At 47.5% G+C, this 27,052-nt stretch overlaps 1 long non-coding RNA gene across 1 annotated transcript in view; it reads left to right on the top strand.

The window, feature by feature from the left end:
• The first annotated feature begins 1,350 nt into the window (after positions 1-1,350).
• Positions 1,351-27,052, top strand: part of LOC144338605 (uncharacterized) — a 60,081-nt gene continuing 34,379 nt past the window's right edge. Inside the window, exon 1 of the long non-coding RNA XR_013412850.1 lies at positions 1,351-1,382. This is a non-coding gene — a long non-coding RNA (uncharacterized LOC144338605). The remainder of the gene's footprint in view (positions 1,383-27,052) is intronic.

Raw genomic sequence — 27,052 nt, 5'->3', positions numbered from 1 at the left:
TCTAAAAGAAAGCATACATTTACATAGCCTTGTCTTACAAATATTCATAGCACCTTTATTTCTTGTCTTATTCGTTTAGAACTACTGTAACAAAATATCATAGACTGGGCGGTTTAAACGACATAAGTTTCTCACAGTTCTGGAAGCTGGAAAGTCCAAGATCAAGGTGGTAGCTAATTTGTTTCCTGTTGAGGTCTCTCCTTTTGGCTTGCAGATGCTTGCCTTCTTGCTGTGTCCTCACATGGAATTAAGAGAGTGAAGGAGAGTAAAGGCATGAGAGAGACACACACACAGAGAGGCAGAGATCTCTCTCTTTCTTCTGTTTCTTTTTTTTTTTTTTTTTTTTTTTTGAGACGGAGTCTGGCTCTGTCGCCCAGGCTGGAGTGCAGTGGCCGGATCTTAGCTCACTGCAAGCTCCGCCTCCCAGGTTTACGCCATTCTCCTGTCTCAGCCTCCCGAGTAGCTGGGACCACAGGCGCCGACACCTCGCCCGGCTAATTTTTTGTGTTTTTAGTAGAGACGGGGTTTCGCCGTGTTAGCCAGGATGGTCTCGATCTCCTGACCTTGTGATCCGCCCGTCTCGGCCTCCCAAAGTGCTGGGATTACAGGCTTGAGCCACCGCGCCCGGCCTCTCTTCTGTTTCTTACAAGGCCACAGTCCTATCTGATTAGGGCTCCACCTTAATGACCTCATTTTACCTTAATTGCCTCCTAAAGAAGCTATGTGCAGATACAGTCACATTGGAGGTTAGGGCTTTAACATATATATATTTATATTGATGAGTAAAATTCCATAGTATGGGCCGGGCGGGCTCGGTGGCTAACGCCTGTAATCCCAGCACTTTTGGAGGCTGAGGCAGGTGGATCACCTGAGGTCAGGAGTTCAAGACCAGCCTGGCCAACATAGTGAAACCCCATCTCTACTAAAATATACAAAAATTAGCCGGGCATGGTGTCAGGTGACTTAATCCCAGCTACTTGGGAGGCAGAGGCAGGAGAATCATTTGAACCCGGGAGGCAGAGGTTGCAGTGAGCCGAGATCGAGCCATTGCACTCAAACCTGGGGGATAAGAGTGAGACTTCTCTCAAAAAAACAAAACAACAACAAAATATATATACATATTTATGGGTGGACACAATTCAGTTCATAATATTTGTTAATATCCAAAAACTGGAAATAACCCAAATGCCCATTAATAGTTGAATGAGGCCAGTAATTGCAGCACTTTGGGAGGCTGAGGTGGGAGGATCTCTTGAGCTCAGGAGTTGGAGACCAGCCTTGGCAACATAGTGAACCATTGTCTCTATTTTAAAAACGTAGAAACATTGTCTCTATTTTTAAAATGCTAATGCCTGTAATCCCAGCACTTTGGGAGGCTGGAGGTGGAGGCAGGAGATTGTTTCAGCCCAAGAGTTCAAGACCAGCCTGGGCAACATAGTGAGACCCCATCTCTTAAAAAGAAAACAATTTTCGGGCCGGGCGCGGTGGCTCAAGCCTGTAATCCCAGCACTTTGGGAGGCCGAGACGGGCGGATCACGAGGTCAGGAGATCGAGACCATCCTGGCTAACACGGTGAAACCCCGTCTCTACTAAAAAATACAGAAAACTAGCCGGGCGCGGTGGCAGGCGCCTGTAGTCCCAACTACTCGGGAGGCTGAGGCAGGAGAATGGCGTGAACCCGGGAGGCGGAGCTTGCAGTGAGCTGAGATCTGGCCACTGCACTCCAGCCTGGGCGACAGAGCGAGACTCCGTCTCAAAAAAAAAAAAAAAGAAAACAATTTTCAATGAAAAAAGTAGATGAATAAGTTAACAAACTATGGTATACTCATACAGGGGAATACAACTCAGCAATAAAAAACAATGAAGGATTTGGATGGATCTCAAAAATAATTATGGTAAAAGAAGCCAGACCCACCCTCCAAAAAAGCACATGCTATATGATTTCATTTATATAAAAATCTAATAAAATGCAAACTGATATACAGTGACAGAAAGTGGATTAGTGGTTGCCTGGAGGGAGGGGGCCAAAAGGGCAGGAAAGAGGAAATACAAAGGGCAGGAGAAAACTTTTGGCAGAGATAGTTATACTCAGTATTTCTTTTCTTTCTTTCTTTCTTTTTTTTTTTTAAGTGACAGGGTCACATTCTGACATGCAGGCTGGATTGCAGGCAAATCATAGCTCATTGTAACCTCAAACTCCTGGGCTCAAGGGATCCTCCTGAACAGATAGGACTACACGTAAGTGCCACAATGCCTGGCAAATTTTTTACATTTTGTAGAGACTGGGGCAGGGGGATCTCACTATGTTGTCCAGGCTGGTCTTAAACTCCTGGCTTCAAAAAGTCCTCCCACCTCTGTCTCCCAATGTGCTGGGATTACAGAGGTGAGCCACCACACCCAGCCTGTTCAGTATCTTCACTGTAGTGATTGTTTCACTGATATAAACATATTCAAAACCTATCAAATTGAAGTCAATTATATCTCAACCCCTTAAAACTTAAAATAGCTGGGTGTCGTGGCATGCACCTGTAGTCCCAGCTACTTGGGAGACTGAGACAGGAGGATCACTTAAGCCCAAGACTTCAAGATTACAATGAGCTATGATCATGCCACTGCACTCGACTCTCAGTGACAGAGCAAGACCCTGTCTTTTAAAAAATCAAATATAAATTCTGAAAACAGGCTGGGCATGATGACTCACGCCTGTAATTTCAGCACTTTGGGAGGCCAAGGTGAGAAGATCACTAAGGCCAGAATTTTGAGACCAGCCTAGCCAATGTAGCAAGACTTCGTCTCTAATAAATAAATAAATAAATAAATAAATACAATATTTTGTTAAATTAATGAATTGGGTGGGACTGTGAGAGAAATTAACTTAATCCTTGAATGACGTGAGGCTAAAAGGGGTAATTGGGTTTTTTAAAAATGATGCTGATAATTATTATTATTTTTGAGGTGGAGTTTCGCTCTGTCACCCAGGCTGGAGTGCAGTGGTGCGATCTCAGCTCACTACAACCTCCATCTCCTGGGTTCAAGCAATTCTCATGCTTCAGCCTCCCGAGTAGCTGGGACTAAAGGCACCCACCACCACACCCGGCTAATTTCTGTAGTTTTGGTAGAGACAGGCTTTCATCATGTTGGCCAGGCTGGTCTCAAACTCCGTCCACCTCCGCCTCCCAAGGTGCTGGGATTACAGGCGTGACCCACTGCACCCAGCTGGGTAATTGGGTTGTATTCATAAATGGACGAGGCTAAGAGGGGCATTGGTTTGAATCCACAGTGGGGCAGGGCTAAGTGAGGGTTTGCTCTCCCATAGTGTGATTGTAATCAACATTAAAGATAAGCACCTCCACTGCTACCAAATAGCTTGACTAGGCACAACACCAGCAATTTGGAAGCTTTGTTCCGAACTCTCTTGACAATCTTACCATGCATATCTCATTACCCCCACTTCCCAGAAGGGTACATTGAGGTGTCAGACAATGCAGTGGCTGGAGTTTCTCCCTCATGTCTGCATCCTCTCTACACCCCCAACCCTGCCAGCAGCCTTGGTGACACATGCACTACTCTCTCCGCCCCAGTCCTTGCCCCTGCCCCTGGAATTTCCGCCCTGCTGGTGTCAGCTCTCTCAGTGAACACCTATCCAGCATCCTGAGCCCCCACCCCTGTAATTCACATCCCCTGAGGACATCCTTGGATCCCTTCATTCCTTCATGATTCCTCAAACCTGAATACCTCCAAGCCTGAAAGCAGTTTCCCATCCCCAGACCTTAGAGTCTCCCATCCAGTTGGCAAGCTCCCTGATCGATGTTAGTAGATTCTGCCTGGTGCTTGGATGCCTCCCCTCACCATCCATCTGTCCTCAGCCCTTGGACAATGCCCCAGTCTGCAAGACCCTCCCATTCATGGAGCTACAGAGCCTCGAGTTCTCCTTCACAGTGTGTAAGCACCTCACTCTCACATCCACAGGTTCTTAAAACCTGGAGCCCCAGATTGGAAGCTGCCCTCTCCAGATTCAGGTGTGGAAGTCTCAACAAGAACTGGGAGGAGTAGTGAAGGAGGTCCAGGGTGTCCCCCATTAGACGAGGTCAGGTCAGAGGTGAAAGAGGCAGGGGACTGCAGGTGGAATGAAAGCAGTAACTGTTCAGCCCCTTTCGCCTACGAGGATACTGGGCCTCTGAAAGGTGAACCAGAGAGGCTGCACAACCAGCCAGAATGGACATTAGGACACAGTGTATCCACAGCCCATAGTGAAATAGTCACTGACCAAGTGAGTGTTGTAGGTAAGCTGCCTGAAACTGGTGTTGGCTTGTTGCAGGGACCTGGGCAGGTCCCTGAGCCTCTCAGACCTTACATTTCTTATTTGGCAAAGTAGTGGTGAAAGGCCCTCTCTCACTGCAATCCCATTCCTCCTTCCACTACAGTCACACTGTGTCCGCATGCTCCCTGCTTAGGGCTTATGTCTCCAGACACTCCCCTTTCCAGACACAGAAGAGGCCTCGTTCCTCCACTGACATCGGCTAGTGTCCTATCTAACTCCAATGCATTCATTCAGACCCTCCTTGATTTTGGGTCCCACCTCTCATTCACTCTCCAAGGGACCTGCTCTCTGCAATTTTTCTTTCTTTCTTTCTTTCTTTCTTTCTTTCTTTCTTTCTTTCTTTCTTTCTTTCTTTCTTTCTTTCTTTCTCTCTCTCTCTCTCTCTCTTTCTTTCTTTCTTTCTTTCTTTCTTTCTTTCTTGAGAGGGAGTCTTGCTCTGTCACCCAAGTTGGAGTGCAGTGGATCTACCTCAGTTCACTGCAACCTCCACCTCCCAGGTTCAAGCGATTCTCCTGCCTCAGCCTCCTGAGTAGCTAGGATTACAGGCACCCACTACCATGCCCAGCTAATTTTTATAATCTTAGTAGAGATGGGGTTTTGCCATGTTGGCCAGGCTGGTCTCAAACTCCTGGCCTCAAGTGATCCGCCTGCCTTGGCCTCCCAAAGTGTGATTACAGGCATGAGCCACCGTGCCCAGCCTGCCCTTTCCAATTTTTGAGTCCCATAACCTCATAATGCTCAGAGCACCAAACCATTCTTTGGCTCCAAAAGCTCAAACAGTACTCAGTCCCACCACACATTTCCAGTTTCCCAATAGGGACAGTGGGAGATAAACCTCCCCTGCAAATACACTGAGTGCCTACTATGTGCAAAGCTCTGGTGGAGATTGCAGAATTCCCTAGTAAACTCAGGGTCCAGTTCTGCGTCCCTGCTTTTAGTTGTCAGAGGTCAGACAGTATTCTAATTTCTCTGGGTTTCGACTTGCCCTTCCTGTGCTGGAATAACAGCATCCTGGGGTGAAAAAAGGAGCCAGTCCAGCGTCCTCGGCTAACGGAGCTAGGCCTCCTTGCTGGCCGCCAGATAGGCCACCCCGCAGATCCAGGAGCCAGGCACGGGACCCGCCAGCCTGTTTCCAAGGTCTGAGCGGATCACCAGGTGAGTGCGCCCCAGAGCACAAAACTCGTCGCTGACTGCCCTGCGTCCACCCGGCCGACAACTGGCCATGGAGCCGCGCACAGGGGGCGCCGCGAACCCTAGGGGGAACAGAGGAGGTACAGGAATTGGGGATATTGGGGAAGGACAGGGCGAGTCTCCGCCACCCTCGTCCCACCTGTCTGCTCCACACCTTTTCCTTCTGACAGGTGGTAAACAGAGCGGCTCTGACGCCCAAGTGGTGGTGGCAGGGGGAAGGGGCCCAGCGATGGAGGCTGGGCTCGAGGTCCCCTACTCACACCCACACCCTAGCGAAAGGGCCGCGCACCAGAGCAGGGGAGGGGATCTCAGAAGTCTCCAGGGAGATGTGCAGATGTGCGGGGAGGGGTCTGCCCGTGGTCACTGGGGACACCTGGGCACTCAGGGTCTGTAGTGAACTGGGGGGAGGGGACCTGTGGAGGGGAATCTGGAGGTACGTGGACCATGGGGGAACAGGCCCTCCGAGGGAATTCATGGGGGTAGCAGGGGTTGCCTAGGATACCTAGAGGGGAAACTGGGGGTCCCAGGGCTATGGGGTCAGGCCGTGTTCTCCCAGGATATCTGGGGAAACAGGTCCCCTGAGATATCGTGGGCAAAGAGTTGAGCATCCAGGGTGATTAGGGGGCAGTCGAGGACCTCGCGGGGAGTTCGGAGGTGTCCAGGACTATTGCAGTCAAACAGCGATCTCCAGGGACACCGTGGGAGCAGGCGGGGGTGCACCGGCTACCCGCGATGGTAGGGGATAGCGCGAGGGGAGGAACAGCGGCGACCTCCGAAACTATCGAGGGAGTGGCCAGGGGTCGCCGGGTATCCTGAGGGGCATTTCTAGTCTTCAAGCGTCCGGAAGCATGGGGGTTGGCCGAGGCCGAGGGTCGGCGTTGACCTGTCCCCTCTCCCCCGCAGGCCTGGGCCCCTTCTGCCCGCAGGCCCCAGCGCCCGACAGCGCTTGGCGCGGCTGGACGCGCGCCTCCTGGCGGCGGAAGCTGCGACCGACGTGGCGGCGCTGGTGCACAGGGCGGGCCATTGCGCCTGCGCCCCAAGTAGGGTGCGTGACTGGAACTGGGCCTCCCAGGGGGCAGGTTCGGAGAGGAGCTGGGTTCAGAGAGGAGCAGGCCTGGGGGGTCAGCAGCTACTGCCCTGCCTTGGGTGGGGCCAAGGGGCGCGATTTGGGAGGGCGGAGATCGGAGGGTGCTTCGAAGGGGAGGAGCCTTGGGGTTATCCTAGAATATTCCTTGAGGGTTATCGCAGTAGGCGAGGGCCAGACTAGTTGAGAGTGCGGAGCTGGATCCTCTTTCTGGCCGGCGGGGCTTCGAGGGTTCTTTCCGAGGGGGCGAGGCCTGGAGAGTGCTGGGGCGAGCACGCGGCGAAGGGGCAGGCCTGAAATGTGAGTCACGGGGATGGAGCCTAGGGGCCCATGGGGGCTGGGCTTGCGATGTCAGGAATGGGATGACGGTTAGAGGCTAATTAAAGGGTGTGCTCTGGAAGGTTCAGGAGCCAATTTTTTTTTTCTTTAATACTTTAAGTTTCAGGGTACGTGTGCACAACGTGCAGGTTTTTTACATACAACATGTGCCATGGTGGTGTGCTGCACCCATTAACTCGTCATTTACATTAGGTATATCTCCTAATGCTATCCCTCCCCCTTCCCCCCACCCCACGACAGGCCCTGGTGTGTGATGTTCCCCACAAGAGCCAAATTTTGAAGTAACATTCTCCAGGGTGGGCCGAATGGAGTTTGCGTGTGTGTGTGACCATATTTGGAGATAATCCTAAAGGTGTTATTTGAGAAATGTTTTCTGCGCTTTATTAGAGGGAGATAGGAAGGTAAGGTGTTCAAATGGCAGGACCCAAGATTATTTAAGGAGGTGGAGCTCTGGGAATTACTTGAGATGAGGGTGCGGAGACAGTTTAATTGGAGGCGTGGCTCGGATGTAAATTCAAGGAGCTGCTGCTAGAAAGTGAATTTAAAGGGCAGGACTGAGATAATTTCTATGGAGAGTCCCAGCCGCTTTCTCCGCCTCTTCAATCCCCTAGCCTGCCTCTTCAATCCCCTAGCCTTTATCGCTCTGGGCTGTAAGGACAATAATGTCATGGATAGTCGCCTGCCCCACAGACCCCCTCACCTTTCATGCAGAGGTTCTATCATGGCAAATACAGCCAGACATGAAAACCCTTGGGTACTTTTCGGGGACTGTGAACAGTACCTGACTCTGGAGTCTGCCTTAATGAACCTTGGGGGCAGGAGGCTTGCAAGGGTATGGGGAAGGATGGAAGGTGAAGAAGGGCAGTGGACAAAGCTAGGCTGAAAACATAGCACAAGCCCTGAGCCAATGTGGAGAACTGGGTACGACTCCAAACTCTGGTGCTAGGCAGCCTGGGTTCAAGTCTGACTGCTACTACCAGCGTCCTCACCTTCAGTATGTTATTAAGCTCTTTGTGAAAAGCTTAGCTGCAGCCATACAAAAGAATGAGATCATGTCCTTTGCAGGGACATGGATGGAGTTGGAGACCATTATCCTTTACAAACTAATGCAGGAACAGGAAACCAAGTACTGCATGTCCTCAGTATAAGCGGGAGCTAAATGATGAGAGCACATGAACACATAGAGGGGAACAATACACACTGGGGCCTATTGGAGATTGGAGGATGGGAGGAGGGAGAGGATCAGGAAAAATAACTAATGGTTACCAGACTTAATGCCTGGGGGATGAAATAATCTGTACAACAAATCCCCATCACACATGTTTATCTATGTAACAAACCTGCACATGTATCCCTGAACATTTTTTCCTTGTTTTGAGATGGAGTCTCAGACTGTCGCCCAGGCTGAAGTGCAATGGCGCCATCTCGGCTCATCGCAACCTCTGCCTCCTGCCTCAGCCTCCTGAGTAGCTGGGATTATAGGCGCCCACCATCACACCCAGTTCATGTTTGTATTTTTAGTGGAGATGGGGTTTCACCATGTTGGCCAGGATGGTCTCGATCTCCTGACCTTGAGATCTGCCCACCTCGGCCTCCCAAAGTGCTGGGATTACAGGCATGAGTCACTGCGCTGGGCCACCCCCGAAACTAAAAATTTTTAAAAATACCAAAAGAAAAGAGAAAGAAAGAAAAACTTAGCTACTCGAATGTAAACAAAATATATATTTTCATGTTAAGAATCAGAACAACAACAACAACAAAACCAAACCATGTAACCTGTATTTTTCTGGAACAACTTTCAGACTTTTTATTTGAAATACACGAGGTCATGGGTAGATAATCTATTGCAACCTTTTAGTAACTTTTTAACAGATAAATTGAGATATTATATATAATTTACATACCATACAATTCACCCATTTAAAGTATACAATTGGTTTTAGTATAGTCACAGGATTGTGCAATCATCATCCCATTGTAAATTTAGAACATTTTTGTCCCCCTAAAAGAAACCCCATGCCAGTCGCAGTGGCTCATGTCTGTAATCCCCCCAACACTTTGGGAGGCTGAAGCAGGAGGATCACTTGAGCCCAGGAGTTCCAGACCTGCCTGGGCAACATAGTGAGACCCTGTCTCTCCTAAAAGTAAAAAATAAAGGTCAGGCACTGTGGCTCACGGCTTTAATCCCAGCACTTTGGGAGGCCGAGATGGGCAGATCACAAGGTCAGGAGATCAAGACCATCCTGCCAACATGGTGAAAACCCATCTCTACTAAAAATACAAAAATTACGGCCGGGCGCGGTGGCTCAAGCCTGTAATCCCAGCACTTTGGGAGGCTGAGACGGGCGGATCACGAGGTCAGGAGATCGAGACCATCCTGGCTAACACGGTGAAACCCCGTCTCTACTGAAAAATACAAAAAAAAAAACCTAGCCGGGCGAGGTGGCAGGCGCCTGTAGTCCCAGCTACTCGGGAGGCTGAGGCAGGAGGATGGCGTGAACCCGGGAGGCGGAGCTTGCAGTGAGCCGAGATCCGGTCACTGCACTCCAGCCTGGGCCACAGCGCAAGACTCCGTCTCAAAAAAAAAAAAAAAAAAATACAAAAATTAGTTGGCCGGGCGCGGTGGCTCAAGCCTGTAATCCCAGCACTTTGGGAGGCCGAGACGGGTGGATCACGAGGTCAGGAGATCGAGACCATCCTGGCTAACATGGTGAAACCCCGTCTCTACTAAAAAATACAAAAAAAAACTTGCCGGGCGAGGTGGCAGGCGCCTGTAGTCCCAGCTACTGGGGAGGCTGAGGCAGGAGAATGGCGTGAACTGGGGAGGCGGAGCTTGCAGTGAGCCGAGATCGTGGCACTGCACTCCAGCCTGGGCGACAGCACGAGACTCCGTCTCAAAAAAAAAAAAAAAAAAAAAAAAAAAAAAAAAAATTACTTGGGTGCGGTGGCATATGCCTGTAATCCCAGCTACTCAGGAGGCTGAGCCATGAGAATCACTTGAACCCAAGAGGTTGCAGTGAGCCGTGATCACGCCACTGCACTCCAGCCTGGTGACAGAGTGAGACTCCATCTCAAAAAATAAATAAATAAAAATAAAAATGTAGCCTGACATGATGGCAAACACCTGTAGTCTAGCTACTTCGGGGATTGAGGCAGAAGAATCACTTGAGCGGGAGAGGTGGATGTTACAGTGAGTCCTGATTGCACCACTGCACTCCAGGCTAGGTGACACAGCAAGACCCCGTCTCAGTGGATGGATGAATGAATGAATGAATGAATGAATGAACGAATGAATGAATTAACCCTATAGCCTTTTTTTTTAGAGAGATGGGATCTTGCTATGTTGCCCAGGCTGGAGTGCAGTGGCTATTCATAGTCGCGATCCCACTACTGATCAGCATGGGAGTTTTGACCTGCTGTGTTTCCAGCATGGGTAGATTCACCCCTCATTAGGCAATCTGGTGACAGCAAAGGTATTGGGGATCACATGGAAACTACATACTACCTACCGACCACAAAGTTTCAGAAAGGTGGAGCGGATGAATCGGACTATCAAAAATAGTTTAGGGAAAGTGTGTCAAGAAACAGGATTAAAGTGGGTACAAGATCTCCCTATGGTATTGTTTAAGATTAGATGTACCCCTTCTAGAAGAACAGGATATTCCCCTTATGAAATATTATATCATAGGCCTCCTCCCATACTACGGGGACTCCCAGGCACTCCTCGAGAGTTAGGTGAAATTGAGTTACAGCGACAGCTACAGGTTTTAGGGAAAATTACACAACAATTTCAGCCTGGGTAAATGAAAGGTGCCCCATCAGCTTATTCTCCCCAGTTCACCATTTCTCCCCAGGTGATCAGGTATGGATCAAGGATTGGAATGTAGGACCCTTGTGGCCATGGTGGAAAGGACCCCAGACCGTCGTCTTGATCACTCCCAGAGCCACAAAGGTAGAGGGAATCCCAGCCTGGATCCAACACAGCCAGGTAAAACCTGCAGCACAGGAGACCTGGGAGGTGAGACCAAGCCTGGACAACCCCTGCAAAGTGACTCTGAAGAAGATGATAAGCTCTGCTCCAGTCACACCCATAAGCTGACTGGTCCACGTATGGCCAAAGCGTGAGAAAACTCATCATGGGACTAATTTTCCTTAAAGTTTGGACTTGTACAGTAAGGACTTCAACTGACCTTCCTCAGACTGAGGACTATTCCCAGTCACTAAGGTAGGACAAAATCAAGTCACTAAGGTAGGATAAAAGGTTGCTGCAGTCCTATTATTTTATAGTTATTATGAGTGTACTGGGACTCTAAAAGGAACTTGTTTGTATAATGCTATACAAGGTATATAGCCCAGGTATGTATATACAAGGCTATATACAAGGTATGTTGCCCAGGAATGACCAGCCTGATGTGTACTATAACCCATCTGAGCCCCCTATGACTTCTGTTTTTGAAATAAGATTGAGGACTGGCAGCTGGGGAAAAGCTGATACGAGTAAAGTAATAATTAGAACAGAAAATAAAGGAGTCCCTAAACAAATTATCTTAAAATTTTATGCCTGTGTGACAATCAACAGTGACCCATATGGAAATAGAATAAGATGTAGCTCTCTACATTGGGAATGGGGCTATATAGTAGAAAATAAGTATGTTTGTCATGAATTAGGACTGTGTAGTGATGAATGTAGTTACTGGTCCTGTGTCATTTAGACCACCTGGAAAAAAAAGATGAGAAGGACCCTGTCTGCCTTCAAAAAGGAAAAAGTAAATCTTCCTGCACTAGTGGTCACTGTAACCCATTAGAACTACTAATTACCAATCCCCTTCATCCCCATTGGAAAACAGGAGAGTATGTAATTCTAGGAATTGATGGAACTGGACTGGATCCCCAAGTAAATATTTTAGTCCAAGGGGAAGTCCACAAGTGATCTCCCAAACCAGTGTTTCAGACCTTTTATGATGAGCTGAATCTGCCAGCACCAGAGCCTCCACAAAAAAGGACAAAGAACTTGTTTCTCCAGTTAGCAGAAAATGTAGCTCATTCCCTCAATGTTACTTCCTGTTATGTATGTGGGGGAACCGCTATGGGAGACTGATGGCCTTGGGAAGCCCAAGAATTGGTGCCTACTGATCCAGTTCCTGACATAATTCCAGTCCAGAAGGCCCAAACTAGCAACTTCTGGGTCTTGAAAACCTCAATTATTGGACAATACTGCATAGCTAGAAAAGGAAAAGACTTCACCATCCCTGTAGGAAGGCTGAATTGTCTAGGACAGAAGCTGTATAACAGCACAACAGGGACACAGGGACAGTCACCTGGTGGGGTCTAAACCATACTGAAAAGAATCCCTTCAGTAAATTTCCTAAATTACAGACTGCTTAGGCCCATCCAGAATCTCATCAAGACTGGACGGCTCCTGCTGGACTATACTGCATATGTAGGCACAGAGCCTACACTCAGTTACCTGATCAATGGGCAGGTAGTTGTGTCATTGGCACCATTAAGTCATCATTTTTCCTACTGCCTGTAAAAATAGGCGAGCTCCTAGGTTTCCCTGTCAATGCCTCCCTAGAAAAGAGGAGCATGGCTATAGGAAATTGAAAAGATGACGTGTGGTGCCTCAAAAGGATCATACAGTACTATAGGCCTGCCACAAGGGCACAAGATGGCTCATGGGGATACTGTACCCCCATCTACATCGTCTACATGCTCAACTGGATCATACAGTTACAGACCATCTTAGAAATAATCACTAATGGCCGGGCGCGGTGGCTCAAGCCTGTAATCCCAGCACTTTGGGAGGCCGAGACGGGCGGATCACGAGGTCAGGAGATGGAGACCATCCTGGCTAACACGGTGAAACCCCGTCTCTACTAAAAAAATACAAAAAACTAGCTGGGCGAGGGCAGGCGCCTGTAGTCCCAGCTACTCGGGAGGCTGAGGCAGGAGAATGGCGTGAACCTGGGAGGCGGAGCTTGCAGTGAGCTGAGATCCGGCCACTGCACTCCAGCCTGGGGGACAGAGAGAGACTCCGTCTCAAAAAAAAAAAAAAAAAAAAAGAAATAATCACTAATGCAACTGACAGAGCTTTGACTCTTTTAGCCCAGCAGGAAACCCACATGAGAAATGCCATCTATCAGAATAGATTGACCTTAGACTATTTGCTGGCAGCTGAAGGAGGAGTCTGTGAAAAATTCAACTTGACCAATTGCTGTCTGCAAAGAGATGTCAAGGACAAGTAGTCGAAACTATAGTTAAGAGACATGACAGGCCGGGCACGGTGGCTCAAGCCTGTAATCCCAGCACTTTGGGAGGCCGAGACAGGCGGATCACGAGGTCAGGAGATCGAGACCATCCTGGCTAACACGGTGAAACCCCGTCTCTACTACAAAATACAAAAAAACTAGCCGGGCGAGGTGGCAGGCGCCTGTAATCCCAGCTACTCGGGAGGCTGAGGCAGGAGAATGGCGTGAACCCGGGAGGCGGAGCTTGCAGTGAGCTGAGATCTGGCCACTGCACTCCAGCCTGGGCGACAGAGCGAGACTCCGTCTCAAAAAAAAAAAAAAAAAAAAAGAGACATGACAAAGCTGGCACATGTACCCATGCAGGTTTGGCATAGGTTTGATCCTGGATCCCTGTTTGGAAAATGGTTTCCAGCTCTAGGAGGAGTTAAAACTCTTACAATGGGAATAATAATAGTGTTAGGAACCTGCATGTTACTCCCCTGTATGTTACCTGTATTTCTCCAGTTACTAAGAGGCATCGTTATCACCTTAGTTCATCAAAAGACCTCAGCACAAGTATACTACATGAATCACTATTGATCTGTCTCACAGGAAGATCTAGATAGTGAGGATGAGAATGAGAACTCCCACTAGTGAGTGAGGTTCTCAAAGGGGGGAATGAGGAGCGAGGCCATTTCTCCTACTGTCCCCTGTCTCCAAAGAAAAGGAGGAAGTAAAAACTAAAAAATAACAGACTGATCGGCACCACTGGCCAGGCCTGTAGGTTAAAGATTAACCCACACCCTAACCACTTGTGCTATCTATAGATCACAGACTATAGTATGGAGAAACACCTGCCTTGCTCACCACCCCCACCTAGTCACATACCCCATGCTTGTTCAATCTATCACGACCCTTTCACATGAACCCCTTAGAGTTGTAAGCCCTTAAAAGGGCCAGGAACTCTTTCTTCGGGGACTTGGTTCTTGAGATGCAAGTTTGCTGATCCTCCCAGCCGAATAAAGCCTCTTCCTTCTTTAACCCAGTGTCTGAGGGGTTTTGTCTTGTGGCTCATCCTGCTACAAAATCATCCAGAGATAGCATGAGTTGGGTTTCCAAAAAAAAAAAGCACTAAATGCCAGGGTGATAAACCCAAAATGCATATTGGGGGAATTTACATGCAGAGTGCTGCAGAGACAGAGACCACACTCTGTCCTTATGAGGGACAGCAAGAGAAAAGGGATGTTCTTCCTAGGTATGTCCACAGCTAAAGGGTCACGGTATGGAGTTTATATGAGGCTTTAAGGAATTTGCTTAGGGCTAGGGTCAGTTTCTTTCAGTGTTTGGGCAATAACCCAAATACCTTTATCAATGCCTGGGAATGTTCAAGGCCTTGGTTTGGGTTCAAGCCTGCTGAGAAAAACCTACAGCTCACTGGGTGGAAGAATGGCCAAAGCACTCTGATTTTAGGTCAGAAGACAAAAAGAAAGGAGGTGGAACTCAGGGATCCTACACTGGGTGTGGACCTCTTTGCATTTATCCTACTTGTTCATTGAACTTCTTGGAAGTGTAGATTAAAGTTTCTCCATCAGGGACCCACGTGGTGGCTCACGCCTATAGTCATAGTAATTTGGGAGGCTTAGATGGGCAGATCACTTCAGGTCAGGAGTTCGAGACCAGCCTGACCAACATGGTGAAGCCCTGTCTCTACTAAAAATACAAAATTAGCCAAGCATGGTGGCGCATGCCTGTAATCCCAGCTACTCAGGAGGCTGAGGCAGGACAATCACTTGAACCTGGGAGGCAGAGGTTGCAGTGAGCCAAGATTGCACCATTGCACTCCAGCCTGGGCAACAAGAGTGAAACTCCGTCTCAAAAAAAAAAAAAGGCAAAAAGGCCAGGCACGGTGGCTCACGCCTGTAATCCCAGCATTTTGGGAGGCCGAGGTGGGCAGATCACCTGAGGCCAGGAGTTTGAGACCAGCCTGGCCAATATGGTGAAACCCTGTCTCTACTAAAAACTACAAAAACTAGCTGGGTGTGGTGGTGGGCACCTGTAATCCCAGCTACTCGGGAGGCTGAGGCAGAGAATTGCTTGAACCCAGGAGGTGAAGGTTGCAGTAAGCTCAGATCATGCCACTGCACTCCAGCCTGGGCAACAGAGCGAGACTTTGTCTCAAAAAAAAAAAAAAAGAAAAAGAAAAAAGAAAGAAAGAAAGAAGAAGACAAAAATTAGCCTAACATGGTTGCAGGCACCTGTAATCCCAGCTACTCGGGAGGCTGAGGCAGGAGAATCGCTTGAACCAGGGAGGTGGAGGTTGCAGCGAGCTGAGATTGAGCCACTGCACTCCAGTCTGGTTGACAGAGGGAGACTCCATCTGAAAAAAAAAAATTAAAAAAAGCAAGTTTCTCCATCAGGCTGGGCATGGTGGCTCATGCCTGTAATCCCAACAGTTTGAGAGGCCTTGGATGGAAGATCCCTTGAGCCCAGGAGTTTGAGACCACCCTGGGCAACATAACAAGACCTCATCTCTACAAATAATAATTTTAAAAAAAACCTGGGCATGGTGGTGTGTGCCTGTAGTCTCATCTACTTCGGATGCTGAGGTGGGAGGATCGCTTGAGTCTGGGAGGTCGAGGCTGCAGTGAGCTGTGTTGAGCCACTGCACCCCAGCCTTGGTGACAGGAGACCCCATTTCAAAAAAAAAAAAAGTTTCTCTGTCAAATGTGGGAAGTCTTTAGCTGTTATTTCTTTGGACATTTTTTTCTGTTCCTTCCTGTGGAGTCCTGATAACTAAGCAACAAGGAAGGGGCCCTAGTTCAGGAAGGGCCCCAGGCTGGGAAGAACAATGAACAATTGTTCTGAGAGATGGCTAATCACAAGCAACCTGCTGGCACAATGACCTCATTCCACCTGGTAGGCCCCTCCAGCTTGAACCTCCAGCCCACACCTCTTAGCAGACAGCCCCTTCTCTGCTGCCTGTTGTACCCTGCAATGTATCTTCATACTTTCTCTAACAAATCTGCTTTTCTTTTTTTCTTTCTTTCTTTCTTTTTTTTTTTTTTTTTTTTGAGACAGAGTTTAGCTGTTGTTGCCCAGGCTGTAGTGCAATGGCATGATGTCGGCTCACCGCAACCTCCATCTCCCAGGTTCAAGCAATTCTCCTGCCTCAGCCTCCTGAGTAGCTGGAATTAATTTTGTATTTTCTTTAGTAGAGACAGGGTTTCTCCATGTTGATCAGGCTGGTCTCAAACTCCTGACCTCAGATGATCCTCCCGCCTCAGCCTCCCAAAGTGCTGATATTACAGGCGTGAGCCACTGCACCTGGCCTTTTTTATTTTTATTTTTTTTTGGGGGGGATGGAGTCTCCCTCTGTTGCCAAGGCTGGAGTACAGTGGCGCAATCTTGGCTCACTGCAACCTCCGCCTCCTGAGTTCAGGTGATTCTCCTGTCTCAGCCTCCCAAGTAGCTGGTATTTCAGGCATGCACCACCATGCCCGGCTAATTTTTGTATTTTTAGTAGAGATGGAGTTTCACCATGTTGGCCAGGCTGGTCTCAAACTCCTGACCTCAAATGATCCGCCCACCTCGGCCTCCCAGTGTGCTGGGATTACAGGTGTGAGCCACAGTGCCTGGCCTAAATCTGCTTTTCTTGTTTTTTTGTTTTGTTTTGTTTTGTTTTTGTTTTTGTTTTCTGGGACAGAATCTTGCTCTGTCGCCCAGGCTGGAGTGCAGTGGCGTGATCTTGGCTCACTGCAAGCTCTGCCTTCCGGGTTCGCGCCATTCCCCTGCCTCAGCCTCCCAAGTAGCTGGGACTACAGACGCCCACTACCACGCCCGGCTAATTTTTTTTTTTTTTTTTTTTTTTTTTTTTGTATTTTTAGTAGAAACGGGGTTTCACCAGGTTAGCCAGGATGGTCTCAATCTCCTGACCTCATGATCCGCCTGCCTCGGCCTCCCAAAGTGCTGGGATTACAGGCGTGAGCCACCGTGCCCAGCCAAATCTGCTTTTCTTTAGCTATGACTGTCTTGGTAAGTTCCTTTACTGCTTGTGACACAGGCTCCAGCTACTCGCAGCCATGATACTTCCTGTCTCCACTTCTTTCATATATGTATGTATGTATGTTTAATGTTCCCCTTTCATCTTGCATGTCTCCACTTCTGGTGGTATTGATGTTACTTGTGTGTTGGTGCACCTAATGGTGTCCGATATTTCTCTGATGCTGTGTTCATTTTTCTTGATTCTTTCTACTGTCTAGTCTTCAGTTTGCATAATCCATATTGTTCTCTCTACTAGTTCACTGGTGCTTTCGCCTGCCAACTCTAATTTACTGTTATCCCCTCTAGTGAATTTTTTTTTCTTTTCTCTCTTCTCATTTGGGTTATTATACAGTACTATTCAACTTCAAGATTTGCGGGGTTTTGTTTTGTTTTGTTTTGAGACTGAGTCTCACTCTGTCGCCCAGCCTGGAGTGCGGTGGCGCAATCTCTGCTCACTGCAAGCTCTGCCTCCCAGGTTCACACCATTCTCCTGCCTCAGCCTCCCAAGTAGCTAAGACTACAGGTGCCCACCACCATGCTAGACTAATTTTTTTCTATTTTTATTAGAGACGGGGTTTCACCACGTTAGCCAGGATGATCTGGATCTCCTGACCTCGTGATCTGCCTGCATCAGCCTCCCAAAGTGCTGGGATTACAGGCATGAGCCACCGCACCTGGCAATTTGTGGGTTTTTTGTAATTTTTACTCCTTTGTTAATCTTCTCTATTTGATGAAATAGTGTCATCATACCTTCCCCTTCCCTTAAGGTTTTGTTGTTGTTGTTGTTATTGTTTTTGGGTTTTTGTTTTGTTTTGTTGAAACGGAGTCTAGCTCTGTTGCCCAGACTGGAGTGTAATGGCACCATCTCAGCTCACTGTAGCCTCTGCCTCCCACATTCAAGCAATACTCCTGCCGCAGCCTCCCGAGTAGCTGGAATTATAGGCGTGCACCACCACTCCCTGCTAATTTTTGTATTTTTAGTAGAAATGGGGTTTCACCATGTTGGCCAGTCTGGTCTCAAACTCCCGACCTCAGGTGATTCACCTGCCTCGGCCTCCCAAAGTGCTAGAATTACAGGTGTGAGCCACCACGCCCGGCCTATTTTATTTTTTTTTTTATTTTTTATTTTTATTTTTGAGATGGAGTTTCACTCTTGTTGCCCATGCTGGAGTGCAGTGGCGTGAGCTTTGCTCACTGCAACCTCTGCCTCCTGGGTTCAAGCAATTCTCCTGCCTCTGCCTCCCCAGTAGCTGGAATTACAAGCATGTGCCACCACACCCAGCTATTTTTTTTTTTTTTTTTTTAAATTTTTAGTAGAGACGAGGTTTCACCATGTTGGCCAGGATGCTCTCAAAGTCCTGACCTCAGATGATCCACCCACCTTGGCCTCCCAAAGTGCTGAGATTACAGGCGTGAGCCACCGCACCCAGCCTATTTTCTTGAATAAATGTGTCTCCATTTGCGACATGACCTTTGACAATTCCCAGGGGGTTGTTGTTTTATTTTTTAATAATTTCCACCAGTTATGCTTGCCTTGTTGGGGAGAAGGTCCACCAAGCTCCTCGTCCCACCATTCTGGAAGTCCTTCTCTCTCTAGCTTTTAAAATGGTGATATATAACTAATAGAGAAGAACATGCATACAATGTACATAAACAGTTTAATGAATTGTAAAATTAATATACGTGTAACCCCTGCCAGGTTAAAAAAGAGACTGTGACCAATTCCCCAGAAGTCGCCTGCACACTTCTGAAATTGCTTTTTCTACTTAACAAAGTATTCCTAGCTATTGTTCCCTGTCACTCTAGAAGAATTTTTAAACCTGTTTAATCACGGTATCGCATACACTGATATATAAGCATATAGATTGATGAATTGTCACAAATAACACATAAAAGCTTACTGCCATGGTTTAGATATGGTTTGGCTCCACCAACCCTCGTGTTAACATTTGATCCCCAGTGTTGGAGAAGGGGCCTGATTAGAGGTGTTTGGATCTTGCGGGTGGATCTCTCAGGGAGGGAGTGAATGAGTTCTCACTTAGTTCCCTGGAGAACTGGTTGTTGAAAAGAGCCTGGCAAAGGCCAGGCGCGATGGCTCACACCTGTAATCCCAGCACTTTGGGAGGCCGAGGTGGGTGGATCACGAAGTCAAGAGATCGAGACCATTCTGGTCAACATGGTGAAACCTTCGTCTCTACTTAAAATACAAAAATTAGCCAGGCATGGTGGCACATGCCTGCAGTCCCAGCTACTTGGAGGCTGAGGCATGAGAATCGCTTAAACCCGGGAGGCAGAGGTTGCAGTGAGCTGAGATTGTGCCATTGCACTCCAGCCTGGGTGACAGAGTTAGACTCTGTCTCAGAAATAAATAAATAAATAAATAAATAAATAAATAACTTAGCCTCAGTTATTCCTTTATAGCAACATAAACAGTCTAAGACACTTATTTATCAATAAAGTAAGTGGCATCATAGCTCACTGCAGCCTCCAACTCCTGGGCTCAAGCAGTCCTCCCATCTCAGTCTCCCCAGTAACTTGGACTACAGGCAGGCACCACCATGCAAGGCTAATTTTTTAATTTTAGAGAGATGGGGGGGTCTTGCTAAGTTGCCCAGGCTGGTCTCAAACTCCCAGCCTCAAGTGATTGTCCTGCCTCAGTCTCCCAAAGTGTACTAGTTCTTTTTTTTTTTTTTTTTGAAATGGAGTTTTGCTGTTGTTCCCCAGGCTGGAGTGCGGTGGCGTAATCTCGGCTCACTGCAACCTCTGCCTCACAGGTTCAAGCAATTCTCCTGCTTCTGCACCCGGCTGTGATTTGTATTTCTTTCTTTTTTTCTTTTCTTTTTTCTTTTCTTTTTCTGTGTGTGTGTGTGTGCGTGCGTGCATGCGATGGAGTTTCACTCTTGTCGCCCAGGCTGGAGTGCAATGGCATGTTCTCAGCTCACTGCAACCTCTGCCTCCGGGTTCAAGCGATTCTCCTGCCTAAGCCTCCCGAGTAGCTGGGATTACAGGCCTTGCATGGTGGTGCCTTCCACCACGCCCAGCTAATTTTTTTGTATTTTTACAATAAATAGAGATGGGGTTTCACCATCTTGGCCAGGCTGGTCTCGAACTCCTGACCTCAGGTGATCTGCCCGCCTTGGCCTCCCAAAGTGGTGGGATTATAGGCATGAGCTACCGTTCCCGGCCTGTATACCTTATGTTATGAAATATCTGATTATGTCCATTGCTTATTTTTCAGTCAGGGATTTCCTGCAGTTTATAGTTATTGAATTGGAGGAGCTCCTTGCATTTTGGGGATATTGACCCTGTATGTTTTATGCATGTTACTTTTTGGGGATTTTTTGAGACAGGGTCTTGCTCTGTCGCCTAGGCTGGGGTGCAGTGGCACGATCTTGACTTACTGCAGCCTTGACCTCCTGGGCTCGAGCAATCCTCCCATCTCAGCCTCCCGAGTAGCTGGGAATACAGGCACCTGCCACCATACCCTGCTAATTTTTTATTTTTACATTTAATTTAATTTAATTTAATTTAATTTAATTTTTGAGACAGAGTCTCACTCTGTCACCCAGGCTGGAGTGCAGTGGCGCGATCTCAGCTCACTGCCACCTCCACCTCCCGGGTTCAAGCGATTCTTCTGCCTCAGTTTTCCAAGTAGCTGGGATTACAGGTGGGCGCCACCATGCCTGGCTAATTTTTGAATTTTTAGTAGAGACAGGGTTTCACCATATTGGCCAGGCTGGTCTTAAACTCCTGACCTCGTGATCCACCCGCGTCAGCCTCCCAAAGTGCTGTGATTACAGGTACAGGTGTGAGCCACCGCGCCAGGTCAATTTTTGATATTTTGTAGAGATGGGGTTTTGCCATGTTGCCCAGGCTGTTCTACTTTTTTTTTTATATACTTTTTAATAAAATACAAATTTTTGTCATGTCCCATAACCTTCTCATGACTTCCTCATTACCCCAGCAAAGTCCTAAGATTCCCTGCTATCCATGACCTAGCCTCTGCACATCACTCCAACTTCACTTCCTGCCATCCTTCACAATCCTTTTTCAGTCTTCAGTCCATTTTGGAAGTAGTGCTGGGCACAATTAATCCCCATTTTGTCTGTTTGACCACCCTTCCCTACAGCCCTCTGTGTCTGAGGTCTTAGACACATTCGTAATCCCTGATTTGCCCATCTCATATGAGTTCCTTGGAGGCAGGACCTGTTAACAGAGTGGATACTCAACTAATGATTATTGAATGAACGAAAGAATAAATGGCTGGTTTTGTAAAACTTGGACATGGTCTTCCTTAATTATATGGTAAGCAAATACTTTTCTAAATGTTGCTCCTGAGTTTTTCAGTATGAAGTAAAGACAGAAACAAAGATCTTTTCTCTTATTATATATTTTTTCTTCCTCCTTCATTTTTATTCTTTTGTTTACAGACAGGATCTCACTATGTTGCCCAGTCTGGTCTCAAACTCCTGGGTACAAGTAACACTCCCACCTTTGCCTCCAGGGTAGCTGAGACTACAGGTATGAACCACCATTATATTTTCACCACCAAAAATTTTGCATCAAGGTCTACTGCGGTGGCTCACACCTATAATCCCAGCACTTTGGGAGGCCAAGGCAGGCGGATCGCTTGAGCTCAGGAGTTCAAGACCAGCCTGGCCAACATGGTGAAACCCCATCTCTACTAAAAATACAAAAATTAGTGGGACGAGGTGGCACATGCCTGTAGTCTCAGCTACTCAGGAGTCTGTGACAGAATAGATTGAACCCGGGAGATGGAGGTTGCGGTGAGCCAAGATCACGCCACTGCACTCTAGCCTAGGTGACAGAGCAAAATTGTCTCAAAAAAAAAATGCATCAGGATCAGGTTAAGCTGGGGTAATCTCCATGATACATATCAGGAACAAGTCAGAGACAAAGTGTGAACCAGCTGAGAAGGTAAAACGCTCAGGTTTTCCTAGGAACTCTTGCTTGAAAACAAAAAGCAAAACTCCTTCAGGGACCTCTTGTCCCAGTGTGTATAAGGCTGCATTGCGCACATTGCCTCAGGCAGCTGCTTTAGGAAGTGGGTATCACTTCCACCCCGGACAGTTTGCATTGCAGGCAATGGAACCAGTGGAGAAGCCTGGTAGAGAACACCTTAACCAACTGATTCATGTTCATGTAATTAACAATAGGATTTATCAACATCATGAACTCCCTGATATGATGTGATTATAAGGGCACATCATCTTCATGACATTCTTGCCCAAAACTCATAATCTCAGTCTAATAATGAGAAATCACAAGACAAATCCATATTAAGGGGTGTTCCAGAAAATAACTGAACTATATTTTTCAGAAGTATTTTCTGGGCCAGGCGTGGTGGCTCAGCCTGTAATCCCAGCACTTTGGGAGGCCAAGGTGGGTGGATTACCTGAGGTCAGGAGTTCAAGACCAGCCTGATCAACGTGGTGAAACCCTGTCTCTACTAAAAATACAAAAATTAGCTGGGCGTGATGGCACACACCCGCAATCCCAGCTACTTGGGAGGCTGAAGCAGGAGAATCACTTGAACCCAGGAGGCAGAGGTTGTGGTGAGCCATGATGGCACTGCTGCACTCCAGCCTGGGCCACAGAATGAGGCTCCATCTCAAAAAAAAACAAAAAAAAACAGACAAGGGGCCAGGCATGGTGGCTCACACCTGTAATCCCAGCACTTGGGGAGGCCGAGGCGGGTGGATCACGAGGGCAGGAGTTCGAGACCAGTCTGGCCAATATGGTGAAACCCTGCCTCTACTAAAAATACAAAAATTAGCCAGGCGTTTGCGGGCGCCTGTAATCTCAGCTACTCGGGAAGCTGAGGCAGGAGGAATTCTTGAACTCAGGAGGCAGAAGTTGCGGTGAGCCAAGGTCTTGCCACTGCACTCCAGCCTGGGTTGACAGAGCGAGACTCCATTTCAAAAATCAAAAACAAAAAACAAAAACAAAAAAACAAAACCAGGCTGGGTGCAGTGCCTCACGCCTGTAATCCCAGCACTTTGGGAGGCCAAGGCAGGTGCATCAGAAGGTCAGGAGATCGAGACCACCCTGGCTAACATGGTGAAACCCCGTCTCTACTAAATATACAAAAAATTAGCCAGCCATGGCGGCACGCACCTGTAGTCCCAGGTACTCAGGGGGCTGAGGCAGGAGAATTGCTTGAACCTGGGGGAAGTGGAGGTTGCAGTCAGCCGAGGTCATGCCACTGCTCTCCAGTCTGGGTGACTGAGGGAGACTCCGTCTCAAAAAAAAAAAAAAAAAAAAAAAAAAAAAAAAAAAAAAAAAAAAAGAAGTCTGAAGTCTTTTTCTTTTTTTTTTTTTTTGACATTAAGTCTTGCTCTGTTGCCCAGGCTGGAGTACAGTGGCACAACCTTGGCTCGCCGCAACCTCTGCCTCCCGGGTTCAAGCGGTTCTCCTGCCTCGGCCTCCGGAGTAGCTGGGATTATAGGTGCCCAACACCACGCCCAGCTAACTATTTTATATTTTTAGTAGAGACGGGGTTTCACCATGTTGGCCAAGCTGATCTCAAACTCCTGACCTCAGGTGATGCGCCCACCTTGGCCTCCCAAAATACTGAGATTATAGGCGTGAGCCACCGCACCTGGCCAGAAGTCTTTTTGTTTGTTTGTTTCAAGTCAGAGTCTCACTGTATTGCCCAGTGTGGAGTGCAGTGGCACGGTCTCAGCTCACTGCAGCCTCCAGCTCCCAGGTTCAAGCAATTCTCCTGTTTCAGCTTCCCCAGAAGTCTTTTATTTTAAGAGACTGAGTTGGCCAGGCATGACCTTGTCTCTTAAAAAAAAAAAAGAGTTGGCCGGGCGCGGTGGCTCAAGCCTGTAATCTCAGCACTTTGGGAGGCCGAGACGGGCGGATCATGAGGTCAGGAGATCGAGACCATCCTGGCTAACGCGGTGGAACCCCGTCTCTACTAAAAAATACAAAAAAACTAGCCGGGCGAGGTGGCGGGCACCTGTAGTCCCAGCTACTCGGGAGGCTGAGGCAGGAGAATGGCGTGAACCCGGGAGGCAGAGCTTGCAGTGAGCTGAGATCCGGCCACTGTACTCCAGCCTGGGCGGCAGAGCGAGACTCCGTCTCAAAAAAAAAAAAAAAAAAAAAAAAGAGTTAAAGAAACTGAGCCTCACTGGCTTTGTTGCCCAGACTGGAGTGCAGTGGTGCAATCATAGCTCACTGCAGCCTCCAACTCTTGGGCTCAAGCGATCCTCCTCCCTTGGCCTCCCGGAGTGCTGGGATTACAGGCATGAGCCACCGTGCCTAACCTTTAAATATATATATATATATATATATATATATATATATTTTTTTTTTTTTTTTTTTTTTTTTGAGACGGAGTCTCGCTCTGTCACCCAGGCTGGAGTGCAGTGGCGCAATCTCGGCTCACTGCAAGCTCCGCCTCCCGGGTTCACGCCATTCTCCGGCCTCAGCCTCCCGAGTAGCTGGGACTACAGGCGCCCGCCACTGCGCCCGGCTAATTTTTTTCTATTTTTAGTAGAGACGGGGTTTCACCATGGTCTCGATCTCCTGACCTTGTGATCCGCCCGCCTCGGCCTTCCAAAGTGCTGGGATTACAGGCGTGAGCCACCGCGCCCGGCCTAAATATATTTTAAAGAATTTTGTTGTGTCTTGGAAAGCAAAGTGGTTTTACCCTTGAGATTCCAGGGCCCATCCCAGGATGCCCAGGGCTTCTAGGCCTGGAAACATGGCCGTGAGATTGAATAATGGGTTGCCTGTTTTTAAGACCATTCTCCAAACAACCATACTAATCTACCTTCCAAAACATGGCATGTCCCCATTTCATTTAATTTTATATATTTTACCCAGTAATGGGATGGCTGGGTCATATGATACTTCTAGTTCTAGATCCTTGAGGAATCGCCATACTGTTTTCCATAATGGTTGAACTAGTTTACAATCCCACCAACACTGTAAAAGTGTTCCTATTTCTCCACATCCTCTCCAGCACCTGTTGTTTCCTGACTTTTTTATGATTGCCATTCTAACTGGTGTGAGATGGTATCTCATTGTGGTTTTGATTTGCATTTCTCTGATGGCCAGTGATGATGAGCGTTTTTTCATGTGTCTGTTGGCTGTATGAATGTCTTCTTTTGAGAACTATCTGTTCATATCCTTTGCCCACTTTTCGATGGAGTTGTTTGTTTTTTTCTTGTAAATTTGTTTGAGTTCTTCGTAGGTTCTGGATATTAGCCCTTTGTCAGATGAGTAGATTGCAAAAATTTTCTCCCATTCTGTAGGTTGCCTGTTCACTCTGATGGTAGTTTCTTTTGCTGTGCAGAAGCTCTTTAGTTTAATTAGATCCCATTTGTCAATTTTGGCTTTTGTTGCCGTTGCTTTTGGTGTTTTAGACATGAAGTCCTTGCCCATGCCTATGTCCTGAATGGTATTACCTAGGTTTTCTTCTAGGGTTTTTATGGTATTAGGTCTAACATTTAAGTCTGTAATCCATCTTGAATTAATTTTCGTATAAGGAGTAAGGAAAGGATCCAGTTTCAGCTTTCTACTTATGGCTAGCCAATTTTCCCAACACCATTTATTAAATAGGGAATCCTTTCCCCATTTCTTGTTTTTCTGAGGTTTGTCAAAGATCAGATGGCTGTAGATGTGTGGTATTATTTCTGAGGACTCTGTTCTGTTCCATTGGTCTATATCTCTGTTTTGGTACCAGTACCATGCTGTTTTGGGTACCAGTACCATGCTGTTACTGGGTATATACCCAAAGGATTATAAATCATGCTGCTATAAAGACACATGCACACATAGGTTTATTGTGGCACTATTCACAATAGCAAAGACTTGGAATCAACCTAAATGTCCATCAGCAACAGACTGGATTAAGAAAATGTGGCACATATACACCATGGAATACTATGCAGCCATAAAAAAGGATGAGTTTGTGTCCTTTGTAGGGACATGGATGCAGCTGGAAACCATCATTCTCAGCAAACTATCGCAAGAACAGAAAACCAAACACCGCATGTTCTCACTCATAGGTGGGAACTGAACAATGAGATCACTTGGACTCGGGAAGGGGAACATCACACACTGGGGCCTATCACGGGGAGGGGGGAGGGGGGAGGGATTGCATTGGGAGTTATACCTGATGTAAATGACGAGTTGATGGATGCTGACGAGTTGATGGGTGCAGCACGCCAACATGGCACAGGTATACATATGTAACAAACCTGCACGTTATCCACATGTACCCTAGAACTTAAAGTATAATTAAAAAAATTTATGTTTTTTTTCTTTTCTTTTTGTTTATTTTGTTTGTTTATTTATTTATTTATTTATTTTTTTGATAGAGAATTTAGCTCTGTCACCCAGGCTGGAGTGCAGTGGCGTGATCTCAGCTCACCACAACCCCTGCCTCCTGGGTTCAAGTGATGCTCCTGCCTCAGCCTCCCAAGTAACTGGGATTACAGGTAACCACTACCATGCCTGGCTAATTTTTTATTTTTAGTACAGATGGGGTTTCACCATGTTGGCCAGGTTGGTCTCGAACTCCCAACCTCAGAGGATCTGCCTGCCTCGGCCTCCCAAAGTGCTGGGATTATAGGCATGAGCCACCATGCCCAGTCCATTTAATTATATTTATAGTGGCTGGTCATGCAGTGGCTCAGGCCTGTAATCTCAGCACTTTGGGAGGCCGAGGCAGGTGGATCACCTGAGGTGAGGAGTTTGAGACTAGCCTGGCCAACATGGCAAAACCCCACCTCTACTGAAAATAGAAAAATTAGCCCAGCATTGTGTCAGGCACCTCTAATCCCAGCTACTCAGGAGGCTGAGGCACGAGAA

Source organism: Macaca mulatta, chromosome X (genome assembly GCF_049350105.2).
Source record: "Macaca mulatta isolate MMU2019108-1 chromosome X, T2T-MMU8v2.0, whole genome shotgun sequence".
NCBI classification, from domain to species: Eukaryota; Metazoa; Chordata; class Mammalia; order Primates; family Cercopithecidae; genus Macaca; species Macaca mulatta.
This window is presented reverse-complemented; position numbering and strand designations above follow the sequence as displayed.